Here is a 23,896-nt window from a genome sequence, read left to right as displayed (position 1 = left end):
TTTTTTGGATATCCCGACTTGAGAACGGGTATCTCAATTGAAAATTCCTTGATACAGAGAATTCCTGGCCTGTTTACAGCCATCGAGCGGTTAGGAAGCCATCTGCTAGTGGCAGTAAAGGCTCAAACCTCCTTCTGACCTCTTTATCATTGTCCTACTTATAAAACATGTTTTTTTTAAATAAAAACTAGAAAAAGATTTGCCAGTTGTAGATATGTGGTGCATGTTGAGACATAGGCTATAATCATAATTGTAGCAGGCTAAATGTCTGTCGATCCTCATGTGAACCTGGAGGACCTTAGAGGTCCATCTATCTACAGCTTGAGAAAGGACCTACAGGCCCTTGAAACTTACATGGTTTCAACACCTTACTACGCTGGTCCACCAGCCCGTCGTCATTACGGATCCTCATCTCCAAGTTGATGAATAATCAAATGAGGTTTCATTTAGGAAAGAATACATCCCAAACCTTCACCTCTTTTAAATATGATATACAAAGTATCTTCTTGCGCCAGGAAGCTGAGGAGATGCTTCATGGTGGATCCATCGGAAAGTGGTGACCTGTAACCTTAAGGACACCATCAGCCTGGTGTTTGGAATGATCGGCGCTCATAAACCATGACCCGATTTAAAAATAACCAACGCACCGAACGTTAAGGAGGACAGTCTGGTAGCTATTAAACCGTGTTTTGTGGTCTATTTTAATGTGGATTTCTGTAGGCAGTAGTCACCGCAAAATGTTATCCTTGGGGAAAATGCAGAAAATTGAATCAATTTAAAAAATAATCAGCAAGAGAATTTCTTAACTGTTTGCCATAGAAAGTGAAGGAGAAAACCCCTCGCTTGTAAAATTTTACTGTATTGGGAAATAAGATGAAGGTGAAATGACTTATAGACATTGGATATTAAAATATTATACTGAAGAACTATCACTGCCTGCCTGTGAATGATTGAACTCAAATTCTAGAGGCTTAGTTAGAAAATTGTCTTCTTCTTCTCATTATTATTATTTTTGAGACAAAGCCTTGTAGACAGTGAGCTTTATGTAGGAGGCACGGACAAGCAACCTGAAGACAAATATCACCAAAGATACAAAGGGTGCCTGTCAGATCCAAACTTTTAAAATCCTTTTGTTCCGAATCCTCTTGGTCTGATGGAGAAGTCAGTATAAAAGCTAAACCCCCCCCCCCCAAAAAAACACCCAAACCGTGCGGTGATATATTTTTGTTTGTTTTTTTTATGAAGTTTTAAAACTAGTTTGTCTGGTCTCTTCTGAGCAACGAGCTGCTTTGCATAGCAGAAAACACTTAGAAGTCGGCCTCATGTCTTATCCTGTCCATGAAGTTTGGCAGTTTGGCATAAAATTGAAGGAATCAACATGCATTAAGTAATTGTTCCTTTCTTCTCCTGTCTACATCAGTGCATGGGAGACGTTGGACTAAAACCTTATATGAATGCTTGCAGGGAGAGCCCCGTGGAGGAGAATATGTTTCTCCTTGAGCATAACCCCCAGCACTGTATACAATAATAACCCCCCAGCGCTGTATACAGTATTAACCCCCCTAGCGCTGTATACAGTAATATATCCCCCCGCGCTGTATACAGTAATATCAACCCCCAGCGCTGTATACAGTAATAACCCACAGTACTGTATACAGTAATATAACCCCAGCGCTGTATACAGTCATATACCCCCAGCGCTGTATACAGTCATACAACCCCCAGCGCTGTATACAGTAATATACCCCCAGCTCTGTATACAGTCATACAACCCCCAGCGCTGTATACAGTAGTATAACCCCCAGCGCTGTATACAGTAATATAACCCCCAGCACTCTATAAAGTAATATTCCCCCCAGCGCTGTAATGTCGGTCCCATTGACAAAAACCTGGTTTTATCTCATTTAGACCCAATAAACTCCCTTTATCTGCAGACCTGACGACTGCCATTGTTACCAACCGTGTGAGTTTTCCTATTGTGAGCTGATACGTTATGGCAATGCTAATGAAGTCAGTTCCTCCTTTCATTAGTCAGAGTGTCTGACTGGATGATTAAGACTGAGCCACTCTATTGTTTCCCACAGGCAGTATGATAAGGAGTCGGGGTGTTTAGTAGATTGGGGCTCAGATAACAGAGCGAGAATCATACAAGTGGCTGATATGCAGCTGCCTGGAAACATCATATTGCGAGGCAAAAACTAAAACTGAAAGGAAGAAGAAAACAGCGAAATACTCTTTGAAAATTATTTTTTAATCTGATACTAGGAATAGAAAAATGGTGGAAGTTCATCTTTAAGAATTTAGCTAACTGAAAAGAGAAGCTTTTTTACGAATGAATTCATTTTCTGTCTTTGTCACCTCCCGCATTGGGAGTTGGCATCATGGTGCTCATCCTCTGGAGCAGGGATGATGAGAATTATAGTCATAACCATACTTGAGACCTTCTACACTCCCGGTTCCTGGAGCCCTCCCTCTCTGGATAGTCTGATATTGGTGGGCGTGGCCAATGACATCATGTACGCGGTCAGTGTGATTGTGGGTGGAGCCAGAGACCCAGAGGAGCGGCGCTTAACCCGGAGCCCCTGGGCAGAACCCAGAGAGTTCCCAGGTAATTAAAGCTTTCGGGTTACAATCTGACAGTTCGGGAATCGGGTGAAACTATATTTCTATAACGCGTCCTGATTATAATCACCGGGTCATTGTTAATCATGTCATATTCCGCAAAATAACTCCTCAGACCGTGCAGGACTTTATCCCCCTTTTTCGGTGTACAAAGCTGTCTCATCTTCCCTCCTGTCCTGTTGTTCTTGCGAATTTAGGAGACGAGTGCTGGCTGGTACTGATAAGCAGCATTTCTGTGATTTTATTGTTTTTATTAAATCCAAAAGTCATTCACCATTAAACACAATTGGATTCATTTTGTTTTTCTGTGTTTATGTTTGCACATGCCCAAAATTGTGCCAATAAAAACGATGTCGACGTGCATGTATTCACCGCTCATTTAATCTTGTTTTCTTCTCTTTTCTTTCTTTTTTTGTCTCCAGGGTAAGGAGATTGACCTTTTTTGGGTGGTTGTAACTGAAGATTGCTTTGCTGAAGCAACTACTTGTCGAAGGTAAATACGATATGGAATGTTACCCTCTCTGATTTTCGTGTGGGGTGAACTGTTTAACTATCGCAGTTTTAACAAACTCAGGTCCATTAATGAAATACATTTACAACCCCGCCAGGAAAACCATCTCACTGTCATTTTATATATATATATATATATATATACTGTATGTATATATATATATATATATATATATATATATATATATATATATATAAATAAATAAAATGCCTGAAGAACATTCCTGAATAGTCTTGAAATGCAGGCTTTTGCATTAACGATACTCAATTAGCCATTTTTTTTACTTTTTCATTAAACCCGCAATTTGTTTAGTTGGCATATTAAAAATATATCACCTGAATTAATGTATTAAATTATTTATAGCTTTTTAGACCGATTTAACAGCCAGGGACCATTTAAGTGCCATGGCAGAGTGTGGCAAAACTAGCATAGCGGCATGAAGGGGCTCTTTTACTTCAGGGTAACCTGAGTTAAAAGGCACCAAAGTAGGGTAATATTTAATTTACGGTTCCTATGACACCTTTCTTACAAAGTCTTTCTGAGCCAATCAGCTTTTGCCAAAGAGGAGGAGTCAGCTAATCGGGAGGAGTCATTGTACAGCTCATAAGAACAGTAAGATGGCGGCCATCTAACTGTTCTCCATATTCATCCATATTATTATTATTATTATTTATTTAGTGAAGTCAATACTTAAAGGGACAGATCTTTGCTGCGATGACACATTTGCAGATTATAAACCCCCTCTGAAAATGGCCATCAGGTGCTAATCAGTTGTCGCAGCCACACATGGCGCCGCACGTAAAGGCACACTATTCACCGGTGTCACGCGGTCGATGCTCATCTGCATGGTTTAGCATCACCCTTTTCAAAAATTATTAGTTCTTTAAATACCATGGCAACGAGGATGTAAGTGTCAGCCAGTCACGGCAGTGCTGTATGATGTCAGCCCTCGTTAGCGCTTCCTTTGACCTTGCAAGAATGTAACAGTGTTTAATTGATTCTACATGTGCGATCGCTGCAAAAATTATATATTTTAACCCTATAAAGGGATCTGATCAAACATATGCGTAAAATGCGTTCCTTACAAGCAAATATATTAAGGGTTCTTTTTGAAATATTGACCGTGTCCTGTGTGACATCACGTTATGATGTAGAATGCAAATTGACCTTTACACTGTAAAGGCAACATATTTTCATCAATTATTATTCAATAGTGTTGACCCGAAGACTATGCCCATAATGGATTTTGTGGAGTTACCTTAAAAATAGGTTTATTCACCAATACGCTGGTTTGCAGGAGAATTATGGTTTCCGCTTTTATTGACTTCACTATGCAGGATGAAGGGTCAACTTTCTCTTGAAAAAAGAAGGCTGGCCCTGCATACTGCATAGTTCATTTGGAGAGAAATATCCCAGCAAATTAACTATGCATTCTACAGGGCCAAGCTACCTCCCATTACTGGAGATACTGGGGTTGGCCCTTCATAATGCATGGCGAAGTACAATGAGTTAGAAAGAGAGAAGTGAGAAGAAACAATGTTACCACCTCCCAGAACGCAGTTTAGCCCCCTCCAAATACTGAAGTTACCCCTCCAATCTTTAGTGCTTTCTTGACAACACTCCCTGGTTATAAAACCTTAATAGTTCTGTTCTAAACGACACTTACATCTTTCAAAAGGAGTATTGAAGAGGTCACCATAGAGGTGATGTTATAATTGGCAGCGAAACTCTAAATCACTGTGTCATTATTATCTGTTGATGTCAAGCAACAATTTTATTAGAAAATTTGCACTTTTAGGAAGATAAATCTATACGTCTTGGCTATCCTCCCTGAACATGTTTAATGCCTGAAAAGGAGAAATATGTCATTTAAAAAAAAAAAAAAGCAAAAATGTAAGGTCCAAGAAGAAATTTATCGATTAAAACATTTTGAGTTAATTAAATGAAGAAAAAAAAAACTTTGCATAAATGAATGTGGTCATTTGGGATGACTCTCTGAAATGACCCGTTAAGAGTTTGTCACAAGGAAATCCATGTTAAATATAATCTCTCAGCAGAATTAAAATACCACGGAGGAGATCTATAGCTCTAGATTTAAAAGCAGTATGTGTTATCATTTTAGTAAATGCGATTGCAAATCATTGTGGTCACAAAATTTTATTTTTGAGGTTAAATCATTAAAAAAATGTGAAAAATTAACAGAAAAAAGTGATCATAAAAATCGGGAAACAGGGAAGGAATTAAAGTCTTAAAGTTGCTTTGCTCGAAGTTTAAACGGAGGGTCCAAGGATCTCATTGCTTTTTTGTTTCATTCACGGCTGATCTTTTTTGTCTGTGTAAGATGGAATGAGCAGAAGATCTAGAATGCTTAGGTGAATGAATGGAGGTCACTGTCATAACATGAGGGAATGTTGAAGGCATCTATGAGGGCTTTTGGAGACACATACGGTCAGGTTTGCCCAGGGCCATCTTCATCTTAAAGATGACCATGTACTGTTTAAAAAAATAAATATAAAAATGTATCAATAGTTCCAAAACTTTCAAGCTTAAAGTAGCAGAAACCTTGAATGTTTCAGACTTGATGTGTTGAGTCTTCTGAAAATCCTTTCTTATTGCGTTGAGGACTTAGAATTAGGCTGACCCGCTGAGGAACACAAATTTCATTTATTTATTTGATTAAATGCCCTATAATTGGTATTTTCACAGATGACAATTTCCATGTTGCGTCCCCCCCATCTTTGTAGTTATTTCCATTACATTTGGTTACATTTACGTGATAAATTAATACATTTAAACTAAACTACAGCAGCATAAAGAAAACTAATCTCAATTTGGAACCTTGGCCGTAAATTGTGGCCCGAAGGGATGATATGTTTGCAGACTCTGTGTTCCAGAAACAACTAATTTACATCTGCAGGGTACCAAATAATATATTTTTTTCATAAATACATGCATTTTTATTTATCTTTTGTCTAAGGCTATGTATAATTCCTGTGCTGATGTCTACGTTGCAGTTAGCCTGTCTTCAAAGAAAAAAAAATAAGAAATCATCTACGCCGATCAGCGTTAACAATGCAAACACCCTCAAACGTTATTAGAAACTCTTCTAAGCTTTTAATTCGGCAGAATTTATTGCGGGCTGTATTTCCATGAATTTATAACGCTTTGATTCTTAAGTGCTCCGTTTAATCAGTTTTGCCTGGCACGGAACATAATAAACAACTTTCTGGTGTTAAACTGCCACATGAGAGAGGTTGCTAACAAGAAAGTTAAGTGTTTCTGCCACTAGCAGGTTTTCACTGTATATTTCATGAGCTGTTACCAGCAGTACTTCGCCGGCTCCTGGATGCTGGTTAGACGTCGTGATCAGCTAAACGCCCCTCGGGCTCCGGTGCAGGTATTACCAAAGCATTCCCTTGCGCCGTTTCACTCATCATTGAAACAGAGTATGCTTTCGTTTCTTTCTTCTAGTGTTACTCGGTATCCATTGCTAAATAGCTGGAAGTCTGTGGGTTAAACAAACAGCTTTTATACATTATTGAGAGAGTGGTAGATAAGCAGAACAGTCTCCCAGCAGAAGTGGTAGAGGCTTATACAGTGAGGGGATTTAAACATGCATGGGATAGACATACGGCTCCTGAATCTAAGACGAGACCAGCGACTGATGATTACGATTTGAGTCTTTATAGCACGAAAAATGAGCAGACTAGATGGGGGCCGAATGGGACCGATCTGCTGTCAGATGTTTTTGCATTAAAAATAACTAAATAGTGAGTTGTAGGGAGATAAAGAATGTAATCGTGCTTCCTTGGTAATTATCTAGAACCCACTCAGTCGTTCTTAAACCTCCTAGGACCTGCATCTTCAGAAATGTTATTAAAGGAATATTTTTGTAGGTTTCTCACCTTGCTGGATATCAGTCTGGATAGTGCTTATATTTTCATATGTGGGCTGATACTGTTGAGGAAGACAAGAAGCACCTTGTAGACTTATGCTCTAGAATAGGGGGTCACAGACAGACCAAGATTTAGGTAAATCTTTGATTTGAACACAAGGGATTTAATCAGCTCAAACCCATTTTCATTGGGATGCCATGGGTCATACTGGGATACCGAAAAAAAAAATCTGGGCTGGTTTTCACCCTCGAAGTCTGCCACCCTTACTGTAGAAGGTGTCAATGAGCGGAGTATCTAATAAATCCTAGGGTGGCAGGTTCTGAGTGCATTGAGTAATTGCTCTTGTACTGGGTTACCAGGGGCCGACCACCCAACTGGATGATCCAGCTTCTTGGTGCTCCACAGCTCAGTGGGCCAGTTGGTTAGATGTTCGGTCTCCATTATAATTGACCCAAGTACACTACGGCGGCCAGTTCTTAGCAGGACTATGTCGCTGCCTCGCACCGCTTGACCTTTGGAATAGGTGTTCAGGTTTATGACTTCACATCGCAGCGCTCTGCGCGAAGAGGATGGAGATGTAGTAGATCTAACAAGGCGGTTAAGGGCATCAGACCTAGAGCATCATCCCTGTTAAATATATCCAGGCTTCCAGTCAATTTTTTTAATTGATTGGCAAGAGTCTTCTTAAGACTCCCACACGGTGAGACCTCATTTTAATAAATCAAACGTGTGCTGTCGTAAATCTTACCAAGATGCCACGAAGTTGGATAACTGCTTCTGGAACCATGTCAGAGACCAGACCCTGAGTAGGCTTGGCTGACTTAACCCTTGCTGACCCATACTGCAACTGGAGAAAAACTCTTTTGGGGGGTTTTGTGTAGAATCCGATTAATTTTTATTTTCATGGTTCCTGTTCCAAATATATTATGTAGGTGTTTGAAAGCGGACACTTCAAAGGCATAATACAGAACCGATACTCAATAACATAGATACACTTACTAATTCTGGGTCCGGCTTGCAACATGTTAACAGGTGCAAAACACACATTAAACGTTTATCTTTTTGTGACCCGGCTGCTTAATTGTAGCTTGTAGTTTCAAGGGCATTTTTAGCATCTTGTAAACCGTAAGTATTTAAAAGGGTATCAGACTCTTAAACGTTCCATAAAATCTCCCCATCACCTCCTAAAACATCGCTAACGGGGAGAGAACACGGATTTCATTGTCCTGTCCAAAGATCAGCCGATATTAACCTGTTCAAAGCCAGAGGCACGTAATAAAAATACCCAATGGTCCCCTGTCGCAGGAGGGACGTTTATTTCACAGGAGGAGAAATGTGAGAACAAGAGGCCATAATATAACACTAGAGGGGCAGAGGCTTAAAAGGAATTAAAAAGTGGTAGATAAGTAGAACAGCCTCCCAGCAGAAGTGGTAGAGGGTAATACAGTGAGGGGGTTTAAAGATGCATGGGATAGGCATACGGCTCCTGAATCTAAGACGAGACCAACGACTGATTAAGGTTTGAGTCTTTACAGCAGGAGAAACGGGCGACTAGATGCAGTTTACTATCCACAATACTGGAAGGGATAACATATCATGTACCTTTGGAAACTACTTGTTACATACTTATTTATATTTGAAAGTGTTGCATGCTGGGATATCCATCTGTGACAGAGCACTGCTCATATATTACCCCAAATAATAAGGGGTCACACTCGGGGGTTTAAAGGAACCCAGACAGAATTGCACAGCATCTGAAAAAGCAGAAAATGCCATTTGTTTCTTAAGCCGGCATCCGTTTTCTGTAATCGGCTCTTTAGTTATCCCCGGTGACCCATGAAATTTCCCAAAATGAATGCGATTTACTTACATGGAGCTGTTTGCTGGCGAGATTAATAAATGTGTTTTTTTGGCAGTAACACGGACTAAAGGTTGATGTCACATTAAAATAAATGATATTGTACGGTTGCGTCTGCCTTCGCAAAATAATCTGCTTTTTATGTATATTTAATTTTTGAACGCACGCGGATAAAGCTCTCGCACCGCTTGGAATTTCCAGCTTCTGATTCTCAGAAATATTAGATATCTCAGATATATTAAACATATTTACAGCCAATAATACCACACTTTTACTTACTGACTCCCATCGGCCAGTAGATTGCTGACAGCAGAATTCTGATACGTATTTCTGTAAATTGTGCTTTTTTTTGTTTGTTTTCTCTGTACGTTTTCCTGCTTTCGTTGCGGTTTGTCATACTTTGTATCCGTAACTTTTCCTTCTTAGCATTCCGGCTGCTATGAAGTCATCAAAATGCAGGTAGTGGAACTTGCCCTTTAAATCCTGGTACATAAGAAGCATCAGAAGCCATTGTGATTGATAATAATAAGCCCCGACTCATATGGAAAGCTCCCGGAGTGGCATCCATTTGGGCCAGTGTGGGTTAAATTTTGTTGCAATAGGCTCATGTTATAATACATACTTTAAATAGAAGACTCTTGTCTGTTTCCCAGAAATAACCTTTATTGGAGACTATTGTGGTTTTTCCCCTATTTGTTTATTGTTTTTCTGTTTGCTAAATAATAGCCCAATGTGACCTGGTTGCTTAATTATATGTAAGTATAAATATATGAAGCAATCATTTTCAAACGAATCGCCGCTTGCATGTGCTCATGGCAGTAAATACACACATTGCATAATTACATTACAGAAAACAAAAACATATTATTCCGGTGCGAGTGCCGTGCGACTCTGGGGATGGAGGACTGAGATTTTCTTTTTGGCTGAGAGCTGGAGGAAAAGAAATGGCTACCCACATCCTACAAGTTCAGGCTACTAAATAAACCCAGGGAATGCTCCTTACAGATCAATATAAGCAACACACACTACTGTCCAAAAATTTGGGGTCACTTAGGAATTTCCTTGTTTTTGAAAGAAAAGAGGATTTTGTCCATTAAAATAACATGAAATGGATCAGAAATGCAGCGCAGACGGGGTTAATGTTGAAAATGACTATTGAGGCTGGAAACGGCTGATTTTTAATGGAATCTCTTCATAGGCATACAGAGGCCCTTTATCACTCCCATCACTCCTGTGTTCCAATGGCCCTTTATCACTCCCATCACTCCTGTGTTCCAATGGCCCTTTATCACTCCCATCACTCCTGTGTTTCAATGGCCCTTTATCACCCCCATCATGCCTGTGTTCCAATGGCCCTTTATCACTCCCATCACTCCTGTGTTCCAATGGCCCTTTATCACTCCCATCACTCCTGTGTTCCAATGGCCCTTTATCAACCCCATCACGCCTGTGTGGCAATGGCCCTTTATCACTCCCATCACTCCTGTGTTCCAATAGCCCTTTATCACTCCCATCACTCCTGTGTTCCAATGGCCCTTTATCAACCCCATCACGCCTGTGTGGCAATGGCCCTTTATCACTCCCATCACTCCTGTGTTCCAATAGCACGTTGTGTTTGCTGACCCAAGTTTAAGTTTAAAAGGCTAATTGTTGGTCAGAATTATGTTACAGCGAGAAATCCAATGCGTTTTAGAACCCCCTTATTTGTAGCAGCCATCTTACCATCCTGTTTTGCGTTTCGGCATTATTTCTCCCCTATTATTAAGTTCCTGATTGTTGTTGATTGGTTTAGGCAGCCTTTGTAAGGGTGAGTGGTGCTGGGGGGACTCAAGGACAGGTGGTTGATTAGATAATGCTGGCTCTGCCATAGGCTGCCACCGAGTTCAGCTCCCACAAGGTGGACTCAAAAATAATTGTACTAATTTTTTGTTTTAAAATAAAACTTTTTAAGGTAAAAGTGTATCTTGAAATTGTCTCTGCTAAGGCGATGTTTGGCAGAATAGCTCTGCTCGCTCTCGGACACCAGAGTGTCCTCCCGTTTTGTCCTTCATATAAGTGACAGCTGAGAATGAGTGTTTAGTCTGTGTAGTATTTCCACGGGTGAGTAAAAACCGTTCATGCAGAAGTTGTGATTGCGGTGAGATTACGGAGCTCGGAAACACATTAAGAGGGCTATTTATCAAGAACCAAATACAACATTTAAAGACTTAGACTTCTCTGCCACCGTGATAAAGAAGAGAGGAGCAGAGATCTGCTCCCGGGACCCTACGCAAAGAGCTTAACCCTTTAACCCCTGCTGTGGTTCACATGTGATGGACACATAGAATCTGCCCACAGATCGGCCCCCGTCTAGTCGCCCGTTTCTCCTGCTGTAAAGATTCAAACCTTAATCAGTCGTTGGTCTTGTCTTAGATTCAGGAGCCGTATGCCTATCCCACGCATGTTTATATTCCCTCGCTGTTTTACCCTCTACCACTTCTGCTGGGAGGCTGTTCTATTTATGTACCACCTTCTCAATAACATAAATCAGGGGCCTCACACACATCGTTTTAATGTCGCTTGATTACGAGTTAATCAGAGAAATCTAAATGATTGAGATACATTGGATAGATGCTGTAAATCCCTCTCTGCGTTTTGGGGTGGAAATAAGTGTAAAACGTCCACTTTCCTTTGGTTGGTGGAGTCCTAACTTCATACCCCGGATCAAAACGTTCAGTAAATGTTACATTGCATATAAACAGGCGATGTGAGGTCGGTGTTCGCCGTTCAGCGCGTGGAATACACGGGAAGGGAATGTGTTCCTCGTGGCTGCTGTGATGTGGCAGAAAAGCTGTGGATCATATGTGTGCAACATTATACAACGCATAAAGCATACAGAAAATGATCATGTATCTACACAATTTATAAACTATAAATATTTCTATACACATTATCGGGGTTTTTAGGGCCGTAGAACCCTGCGATACCCTCATACCCAGCAAACATTCTGACCTCCTAGAAAAGAGGGGCATCGGGGGAAGAAAAAACGGCATCAAGGGGGAATGGAGGGACTGTTACTCCTTAATAGGGACACTTGGGAGGCATGCATCAAAACTATTGTGTACGTGCAGGTCCAAAAGGGTTAACGCCGTTTAGGTTCCATTGTGTCAGACGTTATACTGGAGTAGGAAGGGAGTTAACTTGATTTTATCTGTGTTGAATTGGGATGACAGTGTGATATTGTATACTTAATTGATTTTTCTGCTGTCAGAGCCACTAAATAGCGCCATTAAAACCATAAAGCCTGAATACCACTCAGCGACGTCTATTGAGCTTGCAGTAAAGGGATGCACTGAACCCTTTAACTGTTTCTTTGCTGTATCCAGCTCTTATTTGATGGTAGCGTCCTGCGAGGTTCGAGCGCTGTGGTGATGTGTAGTGTACGGGGGTCCGCGCGCTGACCGTTGCACATGGTTGTCCGTGGTTCCCTCCGCCAGACCTGTCTCTAACTTGGGGCAGAAGGGGCAGCTATCCTGTCCCCAGGCTTATAGTAAAGGCCGATGGCAGCTGCTGCATGGGTCCCATGAACACCCATCATACTCCAGCGGAGCTCTGTGTCTCCGCCAGCATAGACCTTTCCTAACGGTCCACTCCGCTGTGCCACCAGGGCTGTCTTCAACTTGGTGCAAAAAGAGCCGCTTATCCTCTGCCCAGGCTTACCGTAAGGGCCCACAGCAAATGCTCCACGGGCCACTCAACACCACCACCATAGTCCAACGGAGCTCTGGGTAGCCACCAACATAGACCTCCATGCAGCAGGAGGCACGCAGACCACCGCTATGTGACCTCCATCTCCTTTCAGGTGCATTTCATCTGTGTATTATTAGTTATATCTGTAGATTTGCATAAATATTATATATATATATATATATATATATACATATATATATACAGTACATCTTAATGCAATACATCTATATAGCCTATTTTTACAACAGGCAAAGTTTGACAAATTACACAAAATAAATAGTTTGTCTATAAAAGGAATGAGGCACCTTTCATACGGACATATTATTTCTCCATCTTCAAACTTTGGTGGATGAGTATAAGCAAAATTGAACAAATATTTAAACAAGGTTAAAAAAAAATTACTTTTTTTACACCGATATGTATAACGAAAGCGTCAGGAGACACCTCGCTTCGCTATACATGCAATACTCGGAAATGCTTCTGTATACTCTTATTTTCTCTAGAAATAAACACAAGAAAGCAGTTCTGTGAATCGGAAAACAAAGCAACCAAAGAGAGAGAGCTGTCAGAAATGAAATTCATTTCATATGCGGGATGAAAAAAAAACCAAACAAAAAATCCCAGCAAAATCAAATTTTGATGAACGATTCCCCCTCTCTTTGTGTGAATTAAAATGCTTAAAGAGACATAAAAAAAATCCCCGGCTATAGTGAGAAAGTCGCGAAGGCTGACATTTCTCTCCAAATATACAATATTGTGTTATTGTTATAGAAGTAAGACGTATTTATATGTACACAGAGCCCTTCCAGAAGTGTTTACGGAATTCTTCCCCGCCGCCCTGCGTTACGACCCAAGACAATTTACTCAGACGCACAAACATGCGCGTGGCCCCTTTTGTGAAATAAGATTTAATTTTTCCCTGTTTGGTAATAATAATACGAAAAAGAATCTTGTGTAAATATGTTTTTTTTTCTTAGTCTGGGGATCGTGTGAAAGCAAATAAACAAGACTCTCGGAAAGCTAAACAAAGACGGGGCGGCGATTGGAAACAAGTTTCGCAATGTAGATAAGGCAGTTTAGTCTTTAAAATAATAATAATAATAAAAAGAATGGGCCGGTTACCGCCAAACCTCTTAACGTGATTAAATTCATCCATTAATGCTGAGTATAGCCTGTCCGACTTGTTTGCTAACTTTATTATTTTGGAGATGTTTGGTCTGAAAGGAAGAGGCTCTATAACTTCAAAGATGCTAAGACTTGGTCCAAATCGGCAAAGAGCAACGTAATGGGGAGGAATAATCATGAAGATTCCAAGAAAGAAAAAAAAAACCAGTTAAGCAGGCTTCTCCCGCCAGTCCATGAACAGGATTTGGGAAAGTAACATATCTGTTTTGACATCATGATGGAGACATTAGGGAGACCAGAATACCTGGGGTTGGATTTTGACTCTCAGGGTTTGTGCCCTGATCTCAGGGTGATGGGGCAGATTCTCGGGGTCACACAGTCTGGAACTGACTCTATACTTCTCGTAAGACAAATGTTCAGAAACTTATATTTAGGTATCTTAATAGAGTAGTAAAGTATTATATCACTCATTTGGCACTCAAGAGGTTAAATAAGCTAAATCCCAAGCCAAAAAATCCCTGCCATTTAAATCTATAAATCCAATATGTTAATTCTTTGGGTCTCTCCAACCTGGTGCTTTAAAGACATAATGAAAATTATTCTCTGTTTAATTGCTAACAACACTTTACAAGCGGCGGCTTCTGTTTCTCCGATCTGCTTTCCCTCGCATTCGGTACACAAATTTCCAGCAACACAAACCTCGTCTCCTTTACACCGCGCCGTTCACATTGTGTGTATTCTAATTACAGGAGAGTGGAACCCTAATGGAATGGAGATGATCTCGACTTCTTTGAGAACAAATAAAGTTCAAGTGAAAGCATATTCAATGGGAGGCTTTATTTCCTGAACCATGGATTATTAAATCAAACACAAAAATTGAAACAGATTATCCTTTATCACTCCCATCACTCCTGTGTTCCAATGGCCCCTCATCACTCCCATCACTCCTGTGTTCCAGTGGCCCTTTATCACTCCCATCACTCCTGTGTTCCAATGGCCCTTTATCACTCCCATCACTCCTGTGTTCCAATGGCCCTTTATCACTCCATCACTCCTGTGTTCCAATGGCCCTTTATCACTCCCATCACTCCTGTGTTCCAATGGCCCTTTATCACTCCCATCACTCCTGTGTTCCAATGGCCCTTTATCACTCCATCACTCCTGTGTTCCAATGGCCCTTTATCACTCCCATCACTCCTGTGTTCCAATGGCCCTTTATCACTCCCATCACTCCTGTGTTCCAATGACCCTTTATCACGCCATCACTCCTGTGTTCCAATGGCACGTTGTGTTCGCTGTTCCAAGTTTAAGTTTAAAAGGATAATTGATGTTTGGAACCTTTTGCAAATATCTTACGGCCAGAAATGTCCGTGTTTTCCATGAAAATATAAACTTTTGAACAATAGTATATATATATATGTTTTTTGTTCTTCACATGGTTGTTGTGTTGTAAACTTCCATGGAATTTGCAGGGGAACAAAGTGCAGCCTCTATGCCAACAAATATTATTGTTAAAGATTCCATTTCTTATCTGACATTCAGACATTCCTGTAAACATGGTCTCCAAAGCTCGATACCACCACCTCCCCCCCTCCGTCGTCTCAATTGTCTGTTTAGTATATAGATTAAAATGTTGTGTGTTATGCGTATTGTTAAAGGAACACCCACAATATGCATTGTGATGGAATGAACACAGGAAACAAATTCAAATAGTTCTTATCGGTGACAAAAGCTCTGAACGAAGCCACGTTAGTCCCGTGAAATCTTTCTCGACAGTACTCTGCTTTGATTCAGAGCTAGAATTTAGCTTTCAGAACCAAAAAGTGTTCATTGCAAAAGATTGTACCGCTGGCACTTAAAAGGTTAACAGAGGATTGGTTAAGCCCATCGTTTTGGGCTAGTGAGCTTCATTTGGTCTTCTTTGAGTTTTGTATTGCATTAAAATGACATCATTAACTGTCAGATGATGTATACATTTTTTTTGTAATTACATTTTATTGAAGAGTTTTAAAAAATATTTGAGAAAAATAGTTTGTGTACAAAGTATAGAATAGTGAAATAAATAAAAATCAATAATTACATAAATAATAACATATGTCTGCTCACCATGATTTCGCATCACTGAGAACTGGGCAAATAACAATGACCTCATATCCCAGCCTCCCTTAATAAGAACTTGTCAAATGGAAGATCTCTTAGAATAAAGGAGAAAATAAGAGGAAAAGGGGGGGGCAGAGGGAGTTAAAGAAGAGAAAGGGGGGAGAGCAGCACCCTAGCGTGGCCCTGGCCCCAGGTGAAGCCCAATCTCCTGAGAGGTAGTGACATTTTTCATTTTTTTTAGTTTAGTGCCCGTTCGGAATCCGATCAGCGGCAAAGGCTTCAGAATGGATTAAGTCCTCTTTGGGATTTTTAATATTCTTCTTCGCAGGGTCTGACATCCTCATATCACCTGCGCCAATCTCACCAGTACGACGCGCAGTTATGCTAAATCATCATAAATGGTGATATTAAGAAAAGTAAATAAGACGTTCTAGTGACTTCTCCTCTTATTAGAGACCAAAGGGAGGAAACAATCGTGAGCTGGCGAGCTGGGCTCTCGTTACATAATGTATCGGTCGTCATAGTCTGTCACTTCTGGTTTTATGACATCCTTTTATTGTAAGAAATGCATAGAGATAAAATATAGTAGATCACAAAGTCACATAAAAAGTCTTGGTAAAGCCACACCCCCAGCCACGCCTCTAACCCAACCCCCTGAAACAAAAGTGCCCCTCTTTGTTCATTTGGAATGTTGGAAGATGCGTGTTCTGTTGATTATCAGCACATCGGTTGTTGGTGTTTTGGGGTACCTGTGAGTTTTTTGACTTGTAGGCATGTGTTTGTGGTATTGCCAGGAATTTCAGATTAACGATTTAAAATGTCATTGTTTGGAATGTTCATGTTAATGAATGTTAATTCGGGCCAGGACTGGCCCTCTAACACATGAGGGCGTACTCGGAGCCCTCCTATATCGGGATGCGTGTAGGAGGTTCCGCTGACCTTGATGGGCAGTACTGCTGACATTGGCAGATGGTCCCGCTGACATCACAGTGGGTGGTCTCGCTGACGTGTGTGGGGATAGCTCTACATGCAGGAAAACTGCCCGTGGTTGGGTGGGGGGTGTAGGCGGGGAGCTAGGCGTGTCTCGCGATGCCACTCCCACAACCCGAAGTTTCAACGTGACCCGAAGAAACGGGGATTCACCTGGAGTCTCCGGGTGAAACTCGGAAAGTTCCCAGCTATGCCCGTTCTTATCCTGTCTGGCCTGCACCGATTCCTGAGGTTTTGGTTATTAGTAGTAAAGCTGAAATGTAAATTAGTTTATAATTGTTTGAAAATACTGTATTTTAGTAGTATTAAAATTATCACACATCAGGGGAATCTATTACATCATTATCCAGCCAAAAATAATTTCAAAATCAATTCCTTTATTTATTTATTTTTATACACATTTATAAAAAAAAAAAAAATCAAGATTATTATATTTCAGTAAAACAGTTCTTGTTTTATGGTGATTTTTCTATTTTATTTTTTTTAAAGAAAACTTCATTTTGGCTCCAAGTCAGGAAAAAAAAAAATGGATTATTCTCAGTACACAGATTTGGATAACTGTCCCACTGTGGTTTTTTTTTTATTGAAACAAATAAACTCAATAAAGCACTTATACCAAGAACTGGAGACACACAGTAAGAAAATCACTGGGAATTGGATTTATGGATTTATTTACTCCTACTAGGAATAGTATCGCGCTTAATGTGTTTTATAAGAATCACACCGCTTGGGCGAAATGGCTAATTTATTTTAGAGTATACATAAATAGCTAGCCGTTTTCAACGAGACAGGCTAATGAAAATGAAGCAATGAAAGTGTCTCCCCGATGAGGAGTGATGGAGTCTTCCCCATAGTCGCTTCAGTGCGACGATGTCTTGGACTGGACATCTTGTCTTTGAACTTTTGAACTGAAGCTTATTTGTGTGATTTATTGATTTCGATATCTCTGTCAAGGTCCCATTTATTTATTTATTTCACTGACTTTTGCACATAAAATACACAGCGATGTCTTTATTTTGTGAAAACATTTTTTTAAATATTTTTTTCTTTTTAGATTTTATATATTTTTTAAGAATGATTATCTTAATATTATCTTAATCTGTTATGGTATATCATTGAGTTTGGATTCAGGATCATTTATTATTTTTATCAACGATGTTACAGAATTCTAAATTTGCCTTTTTTTTTTCTTACTGGTGCACTCCACCTAATTTTTAGATTTTTTTATGGGTTCACATGACGAGGTACTTTCCTAGTCAAACATTTACTACCAATAATTAGAAAAAAATGTACTAAAAAAGAAAGAAAGAAAGAAAATCCTATTAACTCATAAGGTATAAAACAAAAAAAAAACTATTTTTTTAATGTAAAACTTTAAGTTTGTGTCCCTGAAGGTTATATCCCCTCGTGCGCAGATCTCAATATTTTTGGAAGTTCTTCGGTACTTTAATTCTCAGAATTCCTCAAAATCCCATAGTTTCTATGTTTTTATCACACAGAAGCTAAATCCAACCTGAATGTTTTACGTTCTCGAGATGATAACGAGGTCCCATTTTTGTTAAAATCCAGATCTCGTGAATACTTAAAACCTATATTTTTGTAATTAAAGAATCTACATTTTTGAAGATTATTGGCGCATGCCACTTATTTTTAAGAGAGGCTACAGGGTGTCCTGAATGTTAGCCCTGCTTATATTTGCCCACATTTGCCTAACCACCTTTTCTTTTTTTTGCCCAATATTTTTGGGTGGGATTAAGGCATTATAGAATGCGATCACCTTTAATAGAACCTTTGTGTATCAGAGGACTTCTGCTTCTAGATGAGATGACCCAGATACTCTTTATATTAAGATACTATAATCCTTATGAAAGCTAGATTTTAAATGAAGCCACCTGTTTTAAAGCAGGGATTTTAGCTATGATATAGTGATGATCAGGTAAGATTAAATCAGGGTAGAATATGAAGCTCAAACTCCAGTTAATAACTTAAATAGCGGCTTTATCTTGAGTTAACCCCGTCTGTGTTAGAGATGAGAAGAACAACTTGTCTCAAACGAGTCATTAAATTGACACTTTGTTGCTATTGTTTACTTAAATGCTAAAAATGAGCCTGCATTCCTCCCTCCAAGCATCAAACAGGCTCTTTTTTATGGAGGGACCTTTGGAAGAGAAGATTGTTTTAAAGGCCTGTTAAAACAAGCAGATATAGCTAGCGGAGGAGGCAGCGCTGACACCAACACTATCCATTAGCTGCAAAAAAAGAAAAAGAATTTCCATTTCAGGGGAAGTAAGTTATTGTTTACTGGAGCAGACGCATCCTAATATGGTCACCGCCTTGTCAAAGCCAGAATCCCAGTGACTACGGGGGTCCCCTCTGGGGCCGCTTTCCAACTGGGTCTCAAGACAATTTGGAATAACCTGCCACATCTACACAAACAGGAGAATGATTAGTAACACCGCCTAGTAGACACTATTACCCTGTCGGGGTAATAGATGCACCTTGCCAATTTACTTTACTGAGAGGGTGACAGATATAGGGAACAGCCTCCCAGTAGGAGTGGTAGAGCATAAAACAGTGAGGGTATTAAACATGTATGGGATCGGCATACGGCTCCAGAATCTAAGACGAGACCAACGACTGATTAAGGCTTTACCGCAGGGGAAATGAGCGGACTGGATGGGGCCGATCTGCCAACAGGTTCTATGTTTCTAGAGAGAGAGAGAGGGAGAGGGAGAGAGAAAAAGAAAGAAAGTTGGTTTGAGCAGGGCCATCTTCACCATTGCTATGTGATACACTACTTGTCCCATTGTACAGCGCTGCAGAATATGATAGCGCTATATAAATCAATAAATAATAATAATATTGTGTGTGTTTCTGTAGATTTCACTACTGTGGATCACACACACGTGTTGCTTCTTGTTTTTCCCCCCTGGATTCTTTATTTGTAAACACAATAATGTAAGAATGTTCTTTTGCATCGTGGACAGATACATTGTAGCAAGAAATTCATATCAGAAAAAAATGGAATCCACAGATAGTAAGGGCGATGTATCTTATTTATCTTATGTATCTTATGTAAGTGTCAGGCACAGTCAGTGAATGTCGCCTCTGCCGCTTTGTACGTTCGAATCAAGGGCCGTTTACACATCGTAGAGTAAACAGCTCTGTAAATACTGTTACAGCCTTTGTCAGCAGGGAGAGTTTCTTCTGTGCCGTCCTTCAGCCGGATTGCTGCCTCGTCGACTTGTGACTCCAATCTCACCCCCTTTTGTTACCTGCTCCAAACGCCCCCCTCTACCCCATGGTTGGCGCCTAGAGGGACCAAAACAAAAGGTAGGTGGTTGAAGCATGTGATCCGGGGGAGACAGGAGACACGAGGGAGGTGGAGGGAAGAACTTCTAAGCAGAGAGTTGGTTTTTCTTCTGTTGCCGGCTGAGGCCGGATTCCCGCTGATAAAAGGGAGGGGGGGGTGATTCTAGAAGCCGGACAGCCTTTTCTGTGGATAACCCTTTAGGTGACAACAAGTGCAATGCGCGGGGGGAAATGGCAGGAAAGGGTTAATCTAGCCCAACTTAATGAAGCTGGAATGGTACTGGTTTCCCATATGCTTTGTATGTGGAGTCGTGGTTTTCGAGAGTTTGCCGCTGACAGTGTATGTGGCTGTACCTTGGTAAAGGTTATTTTACGGATTTATTTTATGTGTTTTTGACCCCTTTGCTGCTCCGAAGTTCATTGACGTGAGAATTACAGGATATGTTTTTCTTTTATTGCACCATACCTGGCGAGCAGACTTATGGTCCAGGTCTGAATTTTTTCAGGGTTTAATCAGAAACCTACAGAATCGTACATTTGCACAGTAAAGGCTGAAGATCTCTGTGCCTTGCGTTTTTTTTTTACCCCAATCTCGGGGTGAAAGGGCAGATTCTCAGGGTCACACGGTCTAGAGTCGACTCCTTCTTATTCCTACCCTGATGTAAGGACATCTGAGCATTCTAATTGGTTCTTTAACCACTGCTACATCACAGCTAAATGCCCTGCTTGTAAACAGGTGACTTTATTCAGAATATCTTCACCTCCTGGCAAATTACGTTTTCATAAGGACCGTTATTGAACCCATATGGCTGCCACTGTTATGGAGTTGCTGAAACAGAGTCTTTGTAAGGCCTTTAAAGGGTTAATACTCATATTTATGGCTGGCATTACCAGGAGTGGCTTAGATCGTGTAAAACAAGTACTGATGCAGGAACCTGGTCATTTGGAGAGGATTCACTCCAGTGAGTGAAGCCACCTAAAGAGCTTATGGGGTCAGATATAATTTCTGATGCAAAGTTGCAAAAGTGGAGCAATCACCATAACAACAACTGCAGTGTATCTGCGGACTAATCCTCTTTTAACCCTTTTGTTGCAGACTAGTTCTTCATATATGACCCCTTAAGTGCTTAAACACAAGTAGTATTATGCTTGTGCGTTGGTGTATAACACTGCATGGAGTAACATAAAGGATAATCATGGACATTTTTTTACTTATTTTTTACTTATTTGTATCCATTAATCCGATTTATCGCTTTATGTGTTGAGGCTCTCTGGGTGGTGTCATGTAATTAAAGATGAATTTCATTGAATGTTGTGGTTTTATTATGTATGATTAGGCCTCCAAAACCCCTGTGTCCCCCCTTTTCCTCCCCTTCTAGGAGGTCAGAACGTTTGCTGGGTATGAGGGTATCGCAGGGTTCTAAAAGCCCCGATAATGTGTATAGAAACAGCAGGGAATGGCTTTATAAATTAAAGGGGGTAAATCCATTACTCTTCTTAATGGCCCACTCAGGGCAGAAAGTCACATAAAAAGTCTTCGTAAAACTCCACCCATTGTTGTTCCCTAACCACACCCCTTACAACAAAAAGTCCCTCTTTTGGCCAATCAGAATATTTCAATGCTCCATATTGCGAATATGCCCGTTGGGGAGGTCAGAGATCTCCTTTGTAACTGTCCCTTTGGAAAGTGGTGCAATAGAGGGAGCCTGATGTGGCCCCCAATTTTGTGGCATGGGGGGGAGCTGTCCCATAGATGTTCCATTCCCTGGGCAGAATACACTGCTGGCTACAGAGCGCATTTTTTTGGATCTTCAGGATCAGATCAGAGATCCTTCTTGTATCTGGCCGAGGGGGTGATCTACCCCGTACCCCAATTTTGTGCTGGAGGGACTGCCACCCCTGGACCTGCTACCTCAGGCCTACCAGAAGTGTTGCTGACTATACTGTTGAGCTTTTGAAATTGTATTTTCTACACCAGTGAACATTTATTATTTAATGATGGGGATTGTTAACGCCTGAAATTAATTTCCAAGCTGCCACGTGCTACGATACAATTTATTACCCGGTGGCGTACTAATGTACGGCGATTTTATTGTCTAATTACAATCCCGTTTGCTGCCCCCGAAAATTAAGGAAGAAAAATTATATCACGGAATGTATGTTTCATTATTTATTTATTTTCCCCCTCTCCTCTCTATTCTGGTCTTTATTATTTTCTTATAAAGTTGTTAAAAGATTTTTTTTTTTTTACCTTTAAATTTACATTCTGAGCACATGGGAAGGCTTTGAATGTTCCTTTCTGTAGGCCGATGAAAGGGGGGGGCATGTAATCTGTAGACTTTAATTAGACGTGGATATATTCACGTTAGATGGATTTATGTTGGAACGTGGAATGGCGGGTGGCTGTTTCCTCATTACGAATACTCCCTGCACATAATGAGGTTCATCATTAGTTGACGGAGTGAATTTGCCCTCATGCTACCTTGAAAGGCACATAATTTACATACTACTTCAGAGTCTATGCTTTAATGGATTCCTCCATGCATAAAATGAAGAGCTGGAATCTAAATTTTTTAACATTTTTTTTCTGATAATAAATCTATTTTTTATCCTTGGGACAATCAGCTTGATGATCAAGAAGTGCTTTTTGTTTTCTATACCATATTATTTATTGATTTATATAGCGGCATCATATTCTGGTGCACTATACAGTCTTTGCATACTTCCCCAAACTAAAATATATGTATTTTCATTTATTTTTATTTGTATATATATATATATATATATATATATATATATATATATATATATATATATATATATATATATATAATTTTTTATTAATATTATTATATATTTTTTATATTTTTTTCATTTTATTATTCTTTTATTAGTAGTTTTTTTTAACCATATCTTGTGTGATCAAAATTTCCACTTTTTTTTTCTTTTGACATATTTACAACATGTAAGAATCCATGCAGTTTTGAGAAGAAATATAAGAATATAATAAAGTTTGAATTCTGAAATTAATATCTCTGTGTGTTTAAAATTCTATAAAATAAATAAACATATAATATGTGAATTCTAGTAACTGCTATAGTGATTGCACCACTTCTAACATTTTGCACAAAAAATCCTTTTTGCGTACTGCATTTTATATTTTGCTCCTCCTAATCTTGAGACTAAGGCTATGACATCATTAAAGGATTTAATAAAAAGAGCGAGGATGCTCCTTTGTGGATACCCTTTAAAGAGCGCAAAAGAGAGTTTATTTAACAGTTCTTGAGAGAGTCGGGTCAATCTTGTGACGCAGTTAAAAGTTCACTCGGAAAGTGGAATTCGGTGTTTGCTCTTTGAGTCTCGTTGCCATAGAGCCCAAAAGAGTAAATATAGGGAGAGAATCTTTTTTTTTATTTTTTTTTATTTCACATATAGATTGAACACTTTACAACCGGAAAATGAGACGCCTTTATGGACCTTAATAAATCCAGGGAACTCGTTATCGCTGATTTTCCGCACGGGGACCAAGCACAAGAACTCTTCTCTTTTTCTAAAACATATATTTGTTTAGGGGCCTTTCGCTGAAGTGTACATGATAATTACCGCTGTTCATTAACAAAATTGCGTATTTGTTTTAAACTTTAACCAATCACTTTGATATGCTAATTATGGTGTAATTTAATTTGAGCCCTGTAATGATGATGCAGTTATTATGGACATAAATGATTCCGTTAAGCTGAGAGTAATCTCATT

This window comes from Sceloporus occidentalis, unplaced genomic scaffold (genome assembly GCF_023333645.1).
Source record: "Sceloporus occidentalis isolate IW3139 unplaced genomic scaffold, rSceOcc1.0.p SCAF_447, whole genome shotgun sequence".
Lineage (NCBI taxonomy): Eukaryota > Metazoa > Chordata > Lepidosauria > Squamata > Phrynosomatidae > Sceloporus > Sceloporus occidentalis.
This window is presented reverse-complemented; position numbering follows the sequence as displayed.